The sequence below is a fragment of the Lolium perenne genome, chromosome 3 (assembly GCF_019359855.2).
Source record: "Lolium perenne isolate Kyuss_39 chromosome 3, Kyuss_2.0, whole genome shotgun sequence".
NCBI classification, from domain to species: Eukaryota; Viridiplantae; Streptophyta; class Magnoliopsida; order Poales; family Poaceae; genus Lolium; species Lolium perenne.
In genome coordinates, this window is record NC_067246.2 from 161,117,057 (window position 1) to 161,137,653 (window position 20,597).

Genomic DNA, 20,597 nt, shown 5'->3' on the forward strand with positions numbered 1-20,597 from the left:
CGTCTTGGCGATGAAGCACATGATGCGGTGAAGACCGAAGGTCGCCCCGTATCATCTCCCCCCACTTGAAAAACAGTCGTCCTCGACGATAAATCTTCATGAATGTGTAGAGGAGGTAGATGACACCAACGCTTGAATGTCGCTTCACTTTTCAAGAGCCCTATCAATAGCACAAGAAAAGCCAAACAACACTCAAAGCATAGCCAATGTTCCACGGGTTTAGCAAGAGAGCGCAAGTAGAAGGAGGTCACCTTAGCAAGATGTCGGTGTGCTCTCATGGAGAGATCTTGGGTCGTCGAAGTATGTGGGCGGAACCACTCATTGACGCTCATCCACAAGTCACTTGTACCTTCATACAACAAAGACCAAGCAAAGTATATGTGTGCGTGATAGAGGAGCATATCATCAACGACATGTCCATTCATGTTCACAACACCGTTAGCACAACACAAATTTATCAAGAATAATGCATGTGCAAGGTCAATGTGTAAGAACTCCATACGAACATCTTCCAAATCCGGAAACACAAAAACTCCAAATTGTGAGACGACTATGATGTCCATCTCATGTGTAAACTCATGTGCATTATTGCACTCAAGGCATCGGAAAGAGAAATTGTTCAACATCCTTGAAGCAATAAGAGGAGAAATTGGCCAAAATGCATAAGTGGAAGTGTCCAAAATATCATCAACATGTGTGCACACAAACCATTTGAAAGAGAAATTGGTCCTCATATTTGGTGCAACACACGACATATCTTCCAAAAAGTTCACCAAGAAAACATTTACACAACCGTGCGTGCCAACAAACCAAAAGAAAGAGCAATTGGTCAACTTGTTTGAGGCAACACCAACGGTAAGAATCACATCATCATGCTTGCAAAAGAACCATAAGAAAGAGAAATTGTTCGGCATGTTCAATGCAAAGCATGGGAAAGGTATTAGAACCGGGTTCGATCTTGAACTTACGTGTATTATGCTCTCTAGAGCTCTCTTTGTCAACTCGTGCTCAATCGAGGTTGACATTGGCATTCTTGTACCTACACACACAATAGGCAAAGCAAAGAACGTGTGTGCATGGTATATGAACACATCATCCATCATGATGGTCCATCTCTTTTGCACATCACCATTAGCGTTAAGCAAAGCATCATAATAGATATGGTGAATATGCGGAGTAAGCATGGGAACATGCTCAACATGGATATATGCAAAGTCTCCAAAATTTGAGAGAGCTATGGGGGCAATCTCATTTACAAGCACATTAACATTATGGCAAACCAAGCATTGGAAAGAGCAAGTATTCAACATTTTGGTTGCATTAATGGGAGAGTATTGCAAGCATCTTGATATGGGGTGGCCCGATCTTCTCAGTAAGCTTGCGGTAATGGTGATGATGGTGATAGATAACTTGGTATCGCCGATGATCTCTCCTCGCTAGATCCCTGATGCCAATGCAGCAGCTCTCTACCCTTCGGATATTCACGACTTCACACACTTGCGCAACGCAGCCGTCGACCACGAAACGGTATAATTGCAATTCACTTATTCCCAATGGAACAGCAGATCACACTTAACTTGCAGTATATAATCTCCAGATCGAAACGAATTGGAGACAGGATTCAAGATGAATGCTTGCAGCAGTCTCAAGAACTAGGGTTTATCTAAAACGTGGTCTAACCTCTCTATGGCGCATCAGGCGCTTATTATATGGGGGGTGCGGCTGGCCAAAGGCAAACCGACCTGACCTGGTCCTCTAACTTGGTTCGACTCAACCAAACGTGATACAAACTGACCCAATGGTTGGGTGCAGCCAACTAGGCGCGCAGGCCTTATGTGTATGGCGCACAAACATGTGGTGGTGCGCCATATGCAGCCTCCTGCGTGATGTCCTCCTCCTCATGCTGGTCGCCGGCCTCCCTCTCCTCCCTCGCGTCCATGTGCATGATCATCACGTCTTGCTCCAGCTCCTCGCTCCCTCGTGCTATGCCTTCTTCTCCCATGAACCTGAGTATGCAAACACACAAAGACTTAGGCAGTAAACAATTCTCATTAACAAAATAATCAGATTCTATTAGGAGCAAATTCACCTGTTGTTCTATTAACTTTGCACGAGCTCTTGTGATAGGTCCAATTCTGATTTCATCATTGGACTTCTTCTTTGCAGCAACTTGCTTGTCATCATCATGAAGTGGAGATGGAACAATAGTAGGGATTTCCTCATCATCTCCCCCCCCCTTCAAAAGGCGTCGACCTCGACGCTCCAAGGTCTTCTCCATCATATGGTGACAAATCAGCAACGTTGAAGCTGTTGCTAACGCCACCAAACTCAGCAATAGGAATATCAATTTAGTAGGCATTGTCATTTATCTTGGCTAGCACCTTGTAAGGACCAGCACCACGCGGCCTCAACTTGGACCTTCGCAGCTGTGGGAACCTATCCTTGCGCAGATGCACCCAAACCATATCTCCAGGCTGAAACAAAACTTGCTTTCTTGATTGGTTTCGTGTAGCAGCAATGGTCTTGCCTTTCTTCTCAATGGCCTCTCGTGTCTTCTCATGAATTTTCTTCACATAATCTGCTCTTTTTGATGCCTCCATATTAACTCTCTCATGCAATGGAAGAGGCAGCAAATCTAGTGGTGTGATTGGCTTGAAACCATACACCACCTCGAAAGGACAAAGCTGAGTAGTAGTGTGCACCGCTCTGTTATATGCAAACTCAACATGTGGCAAACACTCCTCCCACTCACGCAGATTTTTCTTGATCATAGCTCGCAGCAATTGTGACAATGTTCTATTCACCACCTCCGTTTGACCATCTGTTTGGGGATGACATGTTGTGCTGAACAGTAATTTCGTTCCCAGCTTGCCCCATAGTGTCTTCCAGAAGTAGCTCATAAACTTCACATCCCTGTCAGAAACAATTGTCTTGGGCACTCCATGCAAGCGAACAATGTCCCTGAAAAACAGATTAGCTATGTGCGACGCATCGTCGCTTTTGTGGCATGCAATAAAGTGTGCCATCTTAGAGAATCTATCCACTACCACAAATATACTATCATGACCTCTTTTAGTGCGTGGCAAACCTAACACAAAATCCATACTTATATCTTCCCATGGTGTGGTAGGTGCAGGTAGTGGAGTATACAAACCGTGAGGCTTCATCTTGGACTTGGACGTGTTGCATACAATGCAGCGCCTAACAAATCTTTCCACGTCACGCCTCATCTTGGGCCAATAAAAATGATCAGCGAGCATGAGAAGCGTCTTCTCACGCCCAAAGTGACCCATCAATCCGCCAGCATGTGATTCCTGCAACAATAGCAAACGTACCGACGATTCTGGAACACATATTTTGTTAGCACGAAACAAAAATCTATCATATATGTGGTACTTGTCCCATGCAGTTCTAAGCATACACAAACGATATGGTTCAGCAAAATCATGATCAGTGGCATACAAATCACACAAGCTCTCTAAACCAGGAATTTTAACATCAAGATGTGTCAATAGCATGTTCTTCCTAGATAGAGCATCAGCAACAACATTTTCTTTCCCTTTCTTATACTTGATTATGTAGGGAAACGACTCAATGAACTCAACCCACTTAGCTAGGCGCCTATGCAAGTTAGATTGAGCTTTCAGATATTTTAAAGCTTCATGATCAGAATGTATGATAAATTCTTTTGGCCACAAATAATGTTGCCAAACCTCAAGAACTCGAACAAGCGCATACAATTCTTTATCATACACAGGATAATTCAGTCTAGCACCAGAAAGTTTCTCGCTGAAATAAGCAATAGGTCTACCTTCTTGCATCAACACACCACCAATTCCTATACCACTAGCATCACATTCAACTTCAAATTGCTTAGAAAAATCTGGTAGTGCAAGCAATGGTGCAGAAGTAAGCAAACGTTTCAGCTCATCAAATGCATGATCTTGTGCAGCGCCCCATACAAAAGGCACTCCTTTCTTAGTTAATTCATTCAATGGTGCAGCAATAGTACTAAAGTCTTTCACAAAACGCCGATAGAAACCAGCAAGACCGTGAAAACTGCGTACTTGACTAACATTCATGGGAGTAGGCCAATTTTGAATTGCTTCAATTTTAGATGAATCTACCTCTACCCCATGCGCAGATACAACATATCCCAGAAATATCACTTTATCTTTTGCAAATGTGCACTTCTCAAGGTTAGCATACAATTTAGCATCACGCAGCACTTGCAAAACTTGTCTAATATGCGCACAATGTTCAGATTCAGTGCGGCTATAAATAAGTATATCATCAAAATATACAACCACAAAACGACCAATAAACTCTCGCAAAACATGATTCATTAAGCGCATGAATGTGCTAGGTGCATTAGTAAGACCAAAAGGCATAACTAGCCACTCATATAAACCAAATTTAGTTTTGAAAGCAGTTTTCCATTCATCCCCTTCTTTCATCCTAATTTGATGGTATCCACTACGCAAATCAATCTTAGAGAAAATAGCAGCACCACTCAATTCATCTAGCATATCCTCTAAGCGTGGAATAGGATGACGATATCGAATAGTGATGTTATTAATAGCTCTACAATCTACGCACATGCGCCATGTACCATCTTTCTTAGGCACCAAAATAACAGGAACAGCACAAGGGCTAAGAGAAACACGAATATACCCCTTGTCCAGAAGCGCTTGTACTTGTTGCTGTATTTCCTTTGTCTCTTCGGGGTTGGTCCTGTACGGAGCACGGTTTGGAAGAGTGGCACCAGGAATCAAATCAATTTGATGCTCAATTCCACGCAATGGTGGCAGTCCTGCGGGCACCTCCTCCGGAAACACATCGTCGTACTCCTGCAATACATTAGAAACACCAAGAGAAACAGGTTGCATATCATTAGAAACTAACACCTCGCCTTTGTACATAAGCACAAGTGGCATGGCTGTAGGATCCTCTCTAAATTCTACCATGTCTTCTTTGGTGGCTAATAGAAGCAAACTAGGCACTCTCTCACTTTTCGTTATATTTTCACTCACAGCTATTACATTATTTTCTCGTGTAGGTGGCTGTTCTAGCTTCACTTCTGTTTTCTGACGAGACTAATTGACAATTTGCTGCGGTGACATAGGCTGTAGATTAATTTTCTTGCCCTTAAACTCCAAGTGATAGGTATTGGCTCGGCCATTGTGTTGCACATGGCGATCATACAGCCATGGCCGACCCAGCAGTAGGTGACAAACAGTCATAGGAACGACATCAAACTCAATGGAATCCTTGTATGGTCCTATCTCAAAATTCACACGCACCATATGAGTTACCTTCATCTCGCCATTATCACTCAGCCATTGGATGTAGTAGGGATTTGGATGAGGTAAATATTTCAGGTTTAGCTTGGCACATAACTCCTTGCTTGCTAGATTGCGGCAGCTACCTCCATCAATGATTACTTTGCAAGCTTTGTTTGGGCCAACTAGTGCTTTTGTTTGGAACAAATTGCAGCGCTGGGAATCAGCATGTGGCGTGACACTCAAAGCACGCTGCGAGACAACAATGGTAGGCGCTGGGGAAGCAAAGGCATCCATGCCGCCCTCACTGGTGTAACCATCATCATTGGAATCATACGGATCAGCGTCATCTCCAGTCTCATACTCATTATCATCATTAACAATCATCACCTTTCTGTTTGGACACTCTCGCTTGAAGTGCCCCTTGCCACCACATGTATGGCATTGCATATCTCTATTACGAGCTGTAGACATGTTGGAACCAGAGCTAGGCGCAGGAGCTGCTGGTTTCTTTGCATGAGAAACATTGGAGGCTGGGTGAGAATGTGAAAAAGAGGGGCCTCTGGTGGCACCCTCCATAGGCGCTGCAGATTGGTGTGGCGCCCTGCTAGAGAACCTCCCAGAAGAAGTATATCTTGCCTTGATTTGAGCCTCTTCAGCTAGCTGCGATTCAGCCTCCCTTGCATGATGCAAAAGCTCGTTCATATTGTTGTAGGAATGATGCCTAACAATACCTTTGATGTTGTACTTCAGCCCATGAAGAAATCGCTGCATGGTCATCTCAATAGATTCTCAACCACGTGCACGCTGCAGCAACATCTCCATCTCCATGTAATAAGCATCAACAGTCATGGTTCCTTGCTTCAACTGTGTCAATTTATCATAAACAGTACGCAGGTAATTAGTGGGAACAAAACGAGCTCGCATGATCTCCTTCATATTGCGCCATGTAAGAACAGGAAGCTCGTTGTTATCTCGTCTTTCCGTCACAATGCTATCCCACCAACGCAAGGCATAACCATCAAATTCTGAAGAAGCAAGCTTGATCTTCCTATCTTCAGTGTAATCATGCAAACGCCATAATTTTTCAATCTTGAGCTCCCAAGTAAGGTACTCCTCCGCATCAGTGGAACCTTCAAATCTGGGAATCGTGAACTTGGGCTTGCCCAATCCATCATCCTCCTGAAATGGCACACGCCGAGCACCAGGTGGTGGTGGTCGACCCTGTCCTGGAAAACCACGCCCACGTCCATTGTTGCCCATCATGTTTTCATTATCTCCATGGACACTATCAACATCGCCATGGTCCTCATGGTGGCGTTGCTCAACAGTTACACGCAGCCCATTGACGGAAGTTGTCAATTGCTGTATGCTTGTCTGGAGAGCAGTGACTTGCGCTTGCATAGCATTGACTGTAGTTTCAGTGGCATCTACTTTCATTTGCACAGCTTGAATATCAGCGTCAATGTTTTCAGTGGATCTAGTAATAACCCCTTGCAAATGATCACGGAGAGCTTCATATTCCCTCCATGTAACAGTAGCATCATCAGCCTTTTTCTGCATCACATCATCAACACCACTAACAGACATGATTAGTAGGTTAGTGCACTAAATCAAAAATCTTTATGGTGGCACACTCACAACTCACTCAAAACTGACAAGAAAAGGAAATCTTACCGTTCCAAAGTGAATAGCAAATGCGTACCCGTTCGGATAAAGGACTAATGCACTGATGTGATGAAGTGAATACCAGGGTATAAGAGCAATCACACGACAAAGCAGGAGTATATGGTGGAGCTGTAGGTATGGAATCCTAACTACACCAAAGACAAGTCCTAGTGCTGATCGTGTGAACAAAACACCCAAGGGAAACACACACGTGGAGATAAACGTGGCAAAGCAACTATAAAACAGGGAATGTTGCAATGCACAAGAGAGACACTAGCAATGCTCAATGTAACAGGCACAAGATTGCTCAATCTACGAGTGCAGCAACTTAGATGTATGCTTCGGCCGGCTTCTCACTTTTCTGTTTTTGATTCTTTTCTCTTTTCTCTTTTTTTTTCACTTGTTTTTGACTCTCTTTATAAAACCAATTCACGGAGTACTGTAGCTACAGTAAATTTTGCACATCACCATTAGCGTTAAGCAAAGCATCATAATAGATATGGTGAATATGCGGAGTAAGCATGGGAACATGCTCAACATGGATATATGCAAAGTCTCCAAAATTTGAGAGAGCTATGGGGGCAATCTCATTTACAAGCACATTAACATTATGGCAAACCAAGCATTGGAAAGAGCAAGTATTCAACATTTTGGTTGCATTAATGGGAGAGTATTGCAAGCATCTTGATATGGGGTGGCCCGATCTTCTCAGTAAGCTTGCGGTAATGGTGATGATGGTGATAGATAACTTGGTATCGCCGATGATCTCTCCTCGCTAGATCCCTGATGCCAATGCAGCAGCTCTCTACCCTTCGGATATTCACGACTTCACACACTTGCGCAACGCAGCCGTCGACCACGAAACGGTATAATTGCAATTCACTTATTCCCAATGGAACAGCAGATCACACTTAACTTGCAGTATATAATCTCCAGATCGAAACGAATTGGAGACAGGATTCAAGATGAATGCTTGCAGCAGTCTCAAGAACTAGGGTTTATCTAAAACGTGGTCTAACCTCTCTATGGCGCATCAGGCGCTTATTATATGGGGGGTGCGGCTGGCCAAAGGCAAACCGACCTGACCTGGTCCTCTAACTTGGTTCGACTCAACCAAACGTGATACAAACTGACCCAATGGTTGGGTGCAGCCAACTAGGCGCGCAGGCCTTATGTGTATGGCGCACAAACATGTGGTGGTGCGCCATATGCAGCCTCCTGCGTGATGTCCTCCTCCTCATGCTGGTCGCCGGCCTCCCTCTCCTCCCTCGCGTCCATGTGCATGATCATCACGTCTTGCTCCAGCTCCTCGCTCCCTCGTGCTATGCCTTCTTCTCCCATGAACCTGAGTATGCAAACACACAAAGACTTAGGCAGTAAACAATTCTCATTAACAAAATAATCAGATTCTATTAGGAGCAAATTCACCTGTTGTTCTATTAACTTTGCACGAGCTCTTGTGATAGGTCCAATTCTGATTTCATCATTGGACTTCTTCTTTGCAGCAACTTGCTTGTCATCATCATGAAGTGGAGATGGAACAATAGTAGGGATGTCCTCATCACATCTAGCACAAAACATGTTCAACATTTGATCATGGTTGTCGACAAACCTAGGGAAAGAGCAATTGTTCATCAAGGTTGTCACAACACAAGCATTAGCGTCATCATTTTCATTGCAAGCAATACATGGGAAAGAGCAATTGTTCAACATATTGCAAGCAATAGGAGAGAAAGTGAAACTCTCATAGCATGGCATGGACATATTATCATAAGCAACTACTTCCACATGATCAACAATGGTGGTATCGCAAGTATCACAAGGGAAAGTGAAAGAAGCATATGACATGGCAATAGGATCATCCAACTCATGCAAGCACTCACAAATCATCATGTCCACTAGTGGGATCATGGCATCATCAACACCCATATAGGTACCTTTGTAGTCCGACTCATTTGAAGTGGGTGTTGTGGAAGAGGTAGGCGCCATGTGGCCTTCATGTTCATCTTCAATCAAGCATGGTGTGATAGCATCGTCTTCATGCACCATGTACATCTTCTCCATGATCGGGAACTCGTCATCCATGGGACCTAATGAGACACAAGGAAACACACTAGAGGTAGAGGGTAAGTTGTTAGAATTCGAAATGGCCTCACATGACCTATCAACTACCACTCTCATCTCACTCGGTGTATCACTCATATCCTCAATGTGGAGGCACTCAAGCTCATGTATAGTGGATTCACTCATCTCACATATAGTGGAGTCGCTCATCTCACATATTGTGGAGTCGCTCATCTCACATATAGTGGAGTCGCTCATCTCACATATAGTGGAGTCGCTCATCTCACGTATAGTGGAGTCCCTCATCTCCATGGCAACGGCGTCGTCGATGTCCGAGCAACCTAGCAAAGAGGAAGACAACACAAGAGGAGTAGAGGTTAATGTGTTAGAAATCAAAGCGTCCTCACTCAACTCATGTGGTGTGTCACTCTTGCTCTCAAGGTGTTTGAAGTAGGATTTGCACTCGGCTTTGTCTTGGGAGGACATCTTGGCTTCAAGAGCTTCTAGCTCGGCAAAGTAGGCTCTCATCTCGGCCTTTTCTTGTGGGGTCATAGTGGATAGCTCTCACTAGGAAGGGTGTATATGTATGTGGTGGAAGGAAAACTACCAAAAGGTCAAAGCTAGCAAACCAAAATCGAGAAAATGGTTCAAGTTAGAGAATAACCGATATGTACTCACACACACACACAAAGCACACGCAAAAGGCTAAGAACTCTATATGGTGGTAGGTGAGGAAGTGGATAGCAAACGAAAAGAACCAAAGAAAATGTCTATTGTCAAATGTGGGTAAGATCCAAAGTCAAATGTCAAAAGTGGTGATCTATGTCAAGGAAACACGGAAACACACACAAGGAAGAACAATGGGGTTAGCGCGACCAAGGAAGTGAGCAAGTAACAAAGATGGTCCTAACGAAGACTATTAGCTCGGTGTCGCGCCAACACAAGAGAGCCCGTAGCTTGGTTGCATATGAGAGAAGCAACTAGATTTGCACAAATGCCACTCTTCTGTTTTCTCTCTTAGTGCTCACAAGCTTTGCACTCCTTTGTATCGGTGGATACACACTCTTTTTGTATTTCTTTTTCTTTTTCTCCATTTTTTTCACTTTTTTTTTCTATGCTTAGAAGCTTTATTTTTCTCTATGTCACACTTTTTCTTCTTTTGTGTATCTTTCTCACCGAGCTTGCTTCGGAGCTTTGCTCAACACAACGCACACACACCCTCTCACGGTCGTGACACTTGTGCAATGCTTCGCAACACTCGGAAAGCCACTCTCAATGGGATAGGTACACAAAGAAAGAAACGGGGCTACAAGGGGAGGCAAGTGATACCTATTGATGTTAGGCGGTGTCAAGCACACGAACTTGCGATGGCGAAGTGGTGGTGTCGATGACGATGGCGAAGTTGCGCCGGAATCCGGGGTGCCAACGGTGTCGTCGCGGTGTTGATGTAGGCGCGGAAGCGGAATAGACAACCGATGCACTCCAAATCGGAAACCGAGCAAATTAAGTCAATGCCCGAAAAGTTGCGTCAAAACGAGCGGTCAAAAGTTGGGCTCCAAAAATCGTCAAAAATTAGACGTACACTATGTGGAGTCGTTGGAGGATGTTGTTAAAGTTTGGAGTCAAACGGGCGCCGGAAAGTTGTCAAAATTTGGAAAAAAAGTTGTGTCAAAGTGAGCTGAAAATTGGACAGCACAACGCACAAGCCGGCAGTGCCGGGCTGGTTTGGCGGCAGTGCCGGACTGCGCTCGGCGGCAGTGCCGCTAGGATTCGGCCGGCAGTGCCGGTCTCTGTGATTCTTGCATGGGCAGAGAAGGCTGAAGCGGAGGCCTGCAGCGCGGAGGAAGCCTGGGCGTGCGTGGTGGCTCTTGTGGGCGAGCTGCGCGGCTTGATTTGGTGGCCTGGTGAGCGGATCGTGGCGGCGTGGTGGTTGGATGGCAGGGCGCGGCGGTCGGCAGGGCCAAGGGCGGGAGCGTGGGGGAGCGGCGTTGGCCTGAGCAGCACCTGGGCGTGGGCGCGTGCGGAGCAAGCTGTGGCTTGGTGGCGCGATGGGCAGCGGCCGTTGGCAGCGCGGGCGCGTGGTGGCATCGGGAGGGAGCCAGGCGGTGGCTTGCGGGCGCGGCTCGGCTGAGCGGAGCGGGCAGTTGGCGGCGGCGGGCGGGCCAAGGGTGGGGCGAGCGTGCTGCTGCACGATGGGGGCGCGGGTCTGATGGATTGGCGCTGGAGTTGGCCGGGGAAGATGCAGCGGGAGGTGGGAGATGACGGGAGGCCGGCAGTGCCGCCAGGAATCGGCCGGCAGTGCCGGTGAGCACGAACAGGACGAACTGTTCTTCGTGAGCAGCGGAAAATTGGCCAGAAAATCGTCGATTCACGAAGATATACAAGGAATTTGACGGTGAAATTTGGAGGAGATGTAGATCAGCACTAGAGACAACAGATCTGTGGACCAAAACCACAAACAACTCAACAAATCCAGAGATCCAAATTCGAGCTATTTTTTGGGGCAAAATTTTTGGGGAAATTTTTTAGGCGAAATTGGTGGAATTGGAGGGACAAATTCGTGGCAACCTTTGCTCTGATACCATATGATACGGGCTAAGCCCGTGTGGGTTGCCCGATCTCACGAATTGACCCGGGTGAGTGTGATTGCGGAGGGGGATTCGCGGGGAAGTGGATGAACGCGAAGAACACGATACATACACACGCACACACACAATCGGTTATCCTCGTTGGCCCGATACACCAACTCGATAGAGGTTGCGAGAAAAGACCTTCCGGTAGAAGTCCCGCAAAGAGATCGACAAATCGAAGCACGCGAGATCTAGAAGGGTGAAAAGACCGGAAGGTTGATAGAAGTGCAAGCAAAAGACCAAAAGGTAGAAGTGCAAGCAAAAGATCAAACAAACGGTAGAAGTCACCAAAGAGATCTTCACGAGTCGATAAGGAGCCCGGGTGATACAATAGGGATTAACCTAAGGTGGGGGTTACCCAAATCCACAAAGGGATAGTAGAGGCATAAGCCAATTCATCTAAACATCATCTCTCCTTCATGAAGGTGGGGGTGGAGGTCTATTTATAGGGAACCACTAAGGAGGGGTAGTTTGGGGAAACTAAGATACAAGCACAGCCATACATGTGGCAACTTAGGGTTAGGTTTGGTAGTGGTCACGACCACGGCGGCAGTGCCGGCGTGGGGAGGGCGGCGGCAGCCGGCCCCGGCGGCAAGCAGCCGGCTCGTGTAGGGCGGCAAGCAGCCGGCCCTGGAGCTTCCAGCTCCTCTTCCTCCTTCTCTTCCAAGCTTCCGTGACATCGGCCTTGCGTCCTGATAAGGGCTAAGCCCGGGGATGTGCCCGATCTTCACGGATTTGGGTGGATTTCATGGGGGAGGTGGATGAACACGATGAACACGACGAACACGGAGGGGAATTCGTGGGGATACAACACACACACACGCACACAAACCGGTTTTTCCTCGTAGGCCCGATACACCTACTCGATAGAGGTTGCGAGAAAAGACCTTCCGGTAGAAGTCCCGCAAAGAGATCGACAAATCGAAACACGCGAGATCTAGAAGGGTGAAAAGACCGGAAGGTTGATAGAAGTGCAAGCAAAAGACCAAAAGGTAGAAGTGCAAGCAAAAGATCAACAAACGGTAGAAGTCACCAAAGAGATCATCACGCGTCGATAAGGAGCCCGGGTGGATACAAGATCATAGATCTAGGGTTTCCCATATGGGTAAGAGCAAAGCTCAAGTTTCTTCTTAGTTTATCTCTAACCCTAATCTGGAGGAAGGGGTGAGGTATTTATAGACCCAGATTCGTACAGGGGTAAAGTCGGAATTACATAAATTATCCTGGTCCATGGATGCGAAATCGACGGTTGAGATGAAGTCAACAGGGGTGGGGCCGGCAGTGCCGGTGAGGATGGGCGGCGGTGCGGTGGGGCCGCAGTGCCGCTGGTTCCAGCCGGCAGGTGCCGGTCTTGGCTCTCGTCGAGTCTTCACTGGAGGGCCCTGGCAGCTGCCGGGGTCCGGAGGCCGGTAGTGCCGGGTGAGTAGGGCCGGCAGCGTCGGGGCTTGAGGCCGGCAGCGCCGGGTGAGCAGCCGGCAGCAGCCGGGTGCCCGGGAGGCCGGCAGCTGCCGGCCCCGAGGGGCGTCCTTCACTGGGACTCTTCTTCTCCTTCTTCCTTGTCCATCTTCGGGTCCGCTGTGATGTCCTTCTCTCGAGGTTCATATCGGATACCACAACGCATATCGGCCTGAGGTAGCAGCCCATCCAATGGGGTATCGAGATCAAGGGTAGTGAGGAGTGAGTTCACCTTGTCATGTAGCGCTTTGACTCGAGCCCGTGTCATCGGTCCACTTGGGGGACTTGTTGGTCTTGGTGTAGCGTCGTCGGTGAGCAGGGCTACATCATCTCCCCCCCCTTGGGAAAGAGTCGTCCTCGACTCTAACGTCTCTTCATCTCCATGGTATGGCGAGAGGTCGGACACATTGAATGTGTTGCTCACCAAGTACTTGGATGTTGGTATGTCGATGACGTAGGCGTTGTCGTTGATTCGCTTGAGGACCTTGAAGGGACCATCACCTCGGGGCTTGAGCTTGGAGTTTCTTTCTTGAGGGAAACGGTCCTTGCGAAGATGTATCCACACTAGGTCCCCTTCGTTGAAGATCCGTGCCTTTTTCTTCATGTTGAGGCGTGTTGCTTGACGAAGAACTTGTTGCTCGATTGTTGCCCTTGTATCTTCATGTAGCTTCTTCACGGCGGCGGTGCGCTTGTCGAAGTCCATGTTCGTCCGCTCATGAAGTGGAAGTGGTAGTATGTCGAGTGCCGTGAGCGGCTCAAACCCGTAGACGACCATGAAGGGACTCCTTGACGTAGTCGTGTGCTTGGCGCGGTTGTAGGCGAACTCCGCGTGTGGGAGGCACTCTTCCCATGACTTCAAGTTTTTCTTCACGAGGATGCGTAGAAGAGAGGATAGGCTTCTATTGACCACTTCCGTTTGGCCGTCCGTTTGCGGGTGCGAGGATGATGAGAATAAGAGCTTCACTCCAAACTTCGCCATGAGCGACTTCCAAAGATAACTCATGAACTTGACGTCTCGATCCGACACAATGCTTTGCGGTACTCCATGTAGGCGAACAATTTCCCTGAAAAACAATGAAGCAATGTGTGAAGCATCGTCGCTCTTATGGCAAGGTATGAAATGAGCCATCTTAGAGAATCTATCCACTACCACAAATATAGAATCATGACCATGCTTAGTGCGAGGCAAGCCTAGAACGAAATCCATGCTAATATCGGTCCATGGTGCATATGGAATAGGCAAAGGGGTGTAAAGACCATAAGGGTTGGAGGTAGACTTAGCTTGTAAGCATGTTGTACACCGTCGGCAAAGGCGCTCCACATCGCGCTTCATTCTTGGCCAATAATAGTGAGTGGAGAGCATGGCATATGTCTTGTCTCTTCCAAAGTGTCCCATAAGACCACCACCATGCGATTCTTGTAAGAGCAAAAGGCGAAGCGAAGACATAGGAATACCTCTTGAACAAGAATCCTTGGTGCAAATAGAAATCATCGATGCCCTTCTCACTAGAACACTTTGCAAAGATTGGGCCAAAGAAAGCATCGGAAGCATATAAATCTTTGATTTCTTCAAGACCCAAAACACTAATATCCAAGCGAGTGAGTAAGAGGGTGAGTTTGCGGGAAAGAGCATCCGCCACAACATTGTCCTTGCCCTTCTTGTATTTGATCACATATGGAAAGGACTCAATGAATTCAACCCACTTTGCATGTCTTTTGTTCAAATTGTGTTGACTTTTCAAATATTTCAAAGACTCATGGTCGGAGTGGATAATAAACTCTTTTGGCCAAAGATAGTGTTGCCAAACTTCAAGAACACGAACCAAAGCATAAAGTTCCTTGTCATATATAGGATAGTTGAGGCGTGCGCCATCTAACTTCTCGCTATAGTATGCCACGGGTTTTCCATCTTGCATAAGCACTCCACCAATACCGAGTCCACTTGCATCGCACTCAATCTCAAAAGTTTTGGAAAAGTTTGGAAGAACAAGGAGTGGTGCCTCGGTAAGGCGTTTCTTCAACTCATCAAAAGCATTTTGTTGGGCCTTGCCCCAAACAAACGGAACATTCTTCTTGGTAAGCACATTCAAAGGGCAAGCAATGGTGCTAAAATCTTTCACAAAGCGGCGGTAAAAACCGGCAAGTCCATGGAAACTTCGGACTTGAGCAACATTGGTAGGAGTGGGCCAATTGTGGATGGCCTCAACCTTAGAAGAATCAACTTCAATACCATTAGCGGAAACCACAAAGCCAAGGAAAACCAATTTGTTTTGAGCAAATGTGCATTTAGGGAGGTTAGCATAAAGCTTTTCATGTCGCATGATGCACAAGACTTCTCTCACATGTTGCACATGGTCCTCGATGTTTTTTCTATAAATAAGAATATCATCGAAATAGACAACCACGCTCTTGCCAATGAGAGGACGCAAGATGTGATTCATGAGGCGCATGAAAGTAGATGGAGCATTGGAAAGACCAAAAGGCATAACGAGCCATTCATAGAGACCGAGTTTGGTCTTGAATGCCGTTTTCCATTCATCACCAATAGCCATGCGGATTTGATGGTAACCACTACGCAAATCAATCTTAGAGAAAATCGTGGCACCACTAAGTTCATCAAGCATGTCATCTAAACGCGGAATGGGATGGCGGTAGCGAACGGTAATGGCATTGATGGGGCGACAATCCATACACATTCGTTCTCATCCGGTTTAGGAACAAGAATCACGGGAACCGCACAAGGGCTTAGGCTTTCACGAACATACCCTTTTTCGAGGAGGTCTTGTATTTGGCGTTGAATCTCCTTTGTGTCTTCGGGGTTGGTGCGGTAGGCGGCGCGGTTTGGTAGAGGAGCGCCGGGTATGAGGTCGATGCGGTGCTCAATCCCTCGAAGCGGTGGTAGTCCATGAGGAAGCTCGTCGGGGAAGACATCTTGGAACTCCTTCAAAAGAGACAACAAAGATGAAGGAAGTGTTGTTAAGTTGTTAGTCTCCGAAGATGGTCCCTTGCAAATGAGCACGTAGTGCAATATGGTGGATGGGTTGTGGTGCAATTCTCTCATCTCACTCTTGGTAGCTATGAGGACACTCTTCATCTCACTCATATATGGCTTGTGGCGCTCACTTTCCTTTTGGTGGGTCACTCTCTCACCACTCATCTCACTAGTGATGGTAGCTTCCTTAGCCCTCGCTAAAGCCTTTGCATTGTCCGCAATTACTTGGCTAGGAGTCATTGGGCGTAGGATGAACGTCTTGTCGCCGACCTTGAAGCTATAGGCATTTGTGTAGCCATCATGGCTTGCTCTTTTGTCATATTGCCAAGGGCGACCAAGTAGCATGTGGCACACCGTCATGGGCACTACATCACAATCAACGGTGTCTTCATAGGCGCCAATCTTGAAGGATACGGAGATGGTGTGTTGTATCTTGACATTTCCATTGTCACTTAGCCATTGCACATGGTAAGGATGGGGGTGTTTCCGGAGTGTGAGGTTGAGCTTGGAGCATAGTTCGGTGCTTGCAAGATTGTGGCAACTCCCTCCATCGATGATAACCTTTATTTACTTGCCATTGATTCCGGCTCTTGTTTGGAAGATGTTGCACCTTTGATCTTCATTGGGAAGTGCATGGGTTGTCAACACTTTGGTCACCACAAGGGACGGGCTTGCATCATGTACACATAGGACTTGCTCTTGGTCTTCCAAGTCGTCATCTTCATGATTGGTTGCGGCTTGTACCAAGGCTTCATATTCGCCTTCACTCAAGTACTCCACATCTCCATCATCTCGAGTTATCATAACTCTTGTGTTCTTGCATTCAAAGGATTTATGTCCTTGAGCTCCACACTTGAAGCATGTGATGTTACTAGATCCCGTGGAAGCTTTGGAGGACATAGTTGATTGATCCGGCTTGAAACTTGTTGTCTTGAAGGCACTCTTCATTTGCTTAGGAGGATCCTTGGGAGCGATAGCACTTGTGTTCTTGATGCTTGAGGAGGTATTTGTTGCATTTCTTGCGGCGAAGAAGGACTTTGTTTTTGCACTTGCTATGTCTTCTCGCACTTGGCGCTCGGCTCTTGTAGCTTGATGAAGCAATTCAACCATGTTGGTGTAAGGCAAGAATTCCACTATCCGCTTGACGGGAATGTTCAATCCATTCAAGAATCTTGCCATTGTTTGCTCTTCTCGCTCGTCCACATTTGCACTCATCATTGTCATGTGCATCTCCTTGTAGTATTCCTCAACGGACTTGTAGCTTTGCTTGAGTTGGGTAAGCTTGTTGAAGAGGTCGCGTTTGTGATGGTTGGGCACAAAGCGTTTGTGCATGACTTCTTGCATCTCTTCCCATGTAGCAATGGGGTCTAGATCTTCCTTGTCACGCTTCTTGTTCACTTCTTCCCACCACACATTTGCATACCCTTCAAACTCTAGTGATGCCATGGCCACTTTCTTTGCTTCGGAGAAGTTGTGTATGCGGAATATCTTGTCAACCTTGAGAACCCAAGAGAGGTATGCATCGGGGTCTTCTTCTCCGTGGAATTTGGGCATGGTGAACTTGAGCTTCCCAAAGATTTCCTCTTCATTGCGGTCATTGCGCCTAGGAGGTGGTCTTTCTTCAACCATATCTTGACGTTGTTGAGGTGGATGTTGTGGACCTTGAGCATCTCTATTGTTGTTGCTATGTTGTTGACGAGGAGGTGGTCTTCCATGACCTTCATCTTGATCATCATTGTTGTGGCGTCGTCGAGGCATCACACTTTCTTCACTTGATGCTTGTTGATGACTTGAGTCTTCATTTCTTGCCCTTGGAGGAGGTCTTCTAGCATGAGGGCGATCATCATGATGGCGGCGATTATCTTGACCTTGAGGGCGTTGAGGACGAACAACATTGATGATTTGGCGCTCTTGGTGTGCTTGCCTTTCTTCCTCTTCATGAAGGCGTTGTCTTCTAGCTTGAGCTTCTTGCACTTGTCGTTGCCGCTCTTGTTCTTCAAGTGCTTGTTGTTCATGGCGGAGGCGCTCTTGTTCCCTTGCTCGAACTAGCTCTTGATCATGGCGAAGGCGTTCTTGCTCTTGATGGAATTGAGCATTGAGGTCCTCTTGGTGAAAGCGCTCTTCTTCAAGGCGTTGACGTTCATGGACAAGTCGAAGGCGAGCTTGTTCCGCTTCTTGAGCTTGTTGGTGAAGCACTTGAACATCCACATTATGGTGGCGTGGGTCTTCATTAGAATCATGGCGAGATGGTGTAGGAGCTCTTGACCTTGAGCTATGTGAGCGCGAAGACCTTGAGTGGTGTCTTCTCTCTTCTTGGCGATTGAGTGTGTGGAGGATATTGTCCAACGCCGTCTTCATTTCCCTTGTTTCTTGACCTTGTATGGCAAGTGTGGCCTTCAACTCATTGCCTTGAGTTTCAATCTTCTGATTGAGGTCTTGTACTTGATTGTTGAGGTCATTCCTTTGCACTTGAGCTCTTTCTTCATAGCGGACATTGGTATCCTTGAGCATGGCTTCAAATTGATTTAGCTTGGCGTGGACGGCTTGAGTAGCTATCCAATGTTGGTGCCGCGTCATCGGTAGTTGGTTCCCTTCTCCACTAGACATGGTTACAACTAAAACAAGAACTATGTGGTGGGTGGTTAGGAAAGACTACCAAGAATGTCAAAACTTGCAAACCAAAATCGAAAAGGTGTATCAAAGTGAGGAGCAACCGGTTACACACACAAAAACAAAAACTCTATATGGTGTTAGGTATGGATGTGGAAAGCCAAATGGAAGAACCAAACGAAAAGTCTATTGTCAAAAGTGGGTAAGATCCAAAAGTCACAAGTCAAAGGCGGTGATCACCAAAAGGCATACACAAGGAGGAACACACGCGTGGGACAAAATGGGGTTAGCGCGACTTGGAAAATGAGCAAGAACAAAATGGTCCTAACGAAGACTACTAGCTCGGTGTCACGCCAACGCAAGAGAGACCGTGGCTTGGTTGCAAAATTGAGAAGCAACAAGATTTGCGCAAGACGCCTCTCTTCTCTTTTCTCTCTTTTGCTTAAAAGCTTTGGACTCTTTTGTGTATAGGTGTCACTCACACACTTTTTCTTTTTCTCTTTTTGTATTTTTCTTTTTCTTTTTCTCACTATGTAAGGATACTACTATCTATGTAAGTATGTCACACTTCTTTTGCTTATCTTTTCACACGAGCTTGCTTCGAAGTTTTGCTCAACACACGCACACCCTCACGGTCGGGACGCTTGCGCAATGCTTCGCAACACTAGAAAGCCACTCTCGATAGGAAAGATACGCAAAAGAGGCTAGGGCTACAAGTTAGGAGCAAGTTATACCACTTGATGATGGTGGCCGACGATCTTGAACTTGCTATGGTGGTGAAAAGTGTCAAATGAACCGCTTGAATCCTCGGGGTGCCGTCGTCGTTGTCGATGTTGCGGAAGCTTGTGGTAGCTGAAATGGCACTCAAAACCGAAGACCAAACACAAATGGGAAGTGCCAAAACGAAAACGAAGAAAGTGTGAAAAATTTCGGGGCCAGCGGCAGTGCCGGCGTTTGGGCGGCGGCGAGCCGGGCCTGACCGGGCAAGCAAGCCGGCGATTTTGGGGCGGCAGTGCCGGCCTCAGCTGCTGTTCGTCGATTTGGCGGAAAACTGACCCGAAAATCTTCGATTTCGTGGGAAAATTGGCACAAACTGGTGGGAAAAGTTGTGGGAATAGTAGATCAACACCAAAGACAAGTTTCTATTGGAACAAAACCACAAATAACTCAACAAATTGTGAGATCGATCCAAGGCCAATTTGGGGCTATTTTTTGGGAAATTTTTTGGAAAACTTTTGGGCGAAATTGGTGATGTGGGGTCAAATCCGTGGCAACCAAAGAGCTGCTGATACCATATGATAAGGGCTAAGCCCGGGGATGTGCCCGATCTTCACGGATTTGGGTGGATTTCGTGGGGGAGGTGGATGAACACGATGAACACGACGAACACGGAGGGGAATTCGTGGGGATACAACACACACACACGCACACAAACCGGTTTTTCCTCGTAGGCCCGATACACCTACTCGATAGAGGTTGCGAGAAAAGACCTTCCGGTAGAAGTCCCGCAAAGAGATCGACAAATCGAAACACGCGAGATCTAGAAGGGTGAAAAGACCGGAAGGTTGATAGAAGTGCAAGCAAAAGACCAAAAGGTAGAAGTGCAAGCAAAAGATCAACAAACGGTAGAAGTCACCAAAGAGATCATCACGCGTCGATAAGGAGCCCGGGTGGATACAAGATCATAGATCTAGGGTTTCCCATATGGGTAAGAGCAAAGCTCAAGTTTCTTCTTAGTTTATCTCTAACCCTAATCTGGAGGAAGGGGTGAGGTATTTATAGACCCAGATTCGTACAGGGGTAAAGTCGGAATTACATAAATTATCCTGGTCCATGGATGCGAAATCGACGGTTGAGATGAAGTCAACAGGGGTGGGGCCGGCAGTGCCGGTGAGG

At 46.8% G+C, this 20,597-nt stretch overlaps 1 pseudogene; it reads right to left on the reverse strand.

Moving 5' to 3' along the window:
• Positions 1-6,074: 6,074 nt before the first annotated feature.
• On the reverse strand, positions 6,075-16,256 carry LOC127323557 (uncharacterized; annotated as a pseudogene).
• Positions 16,257-20,597: the final 4,341 nt, after the last annotated feature.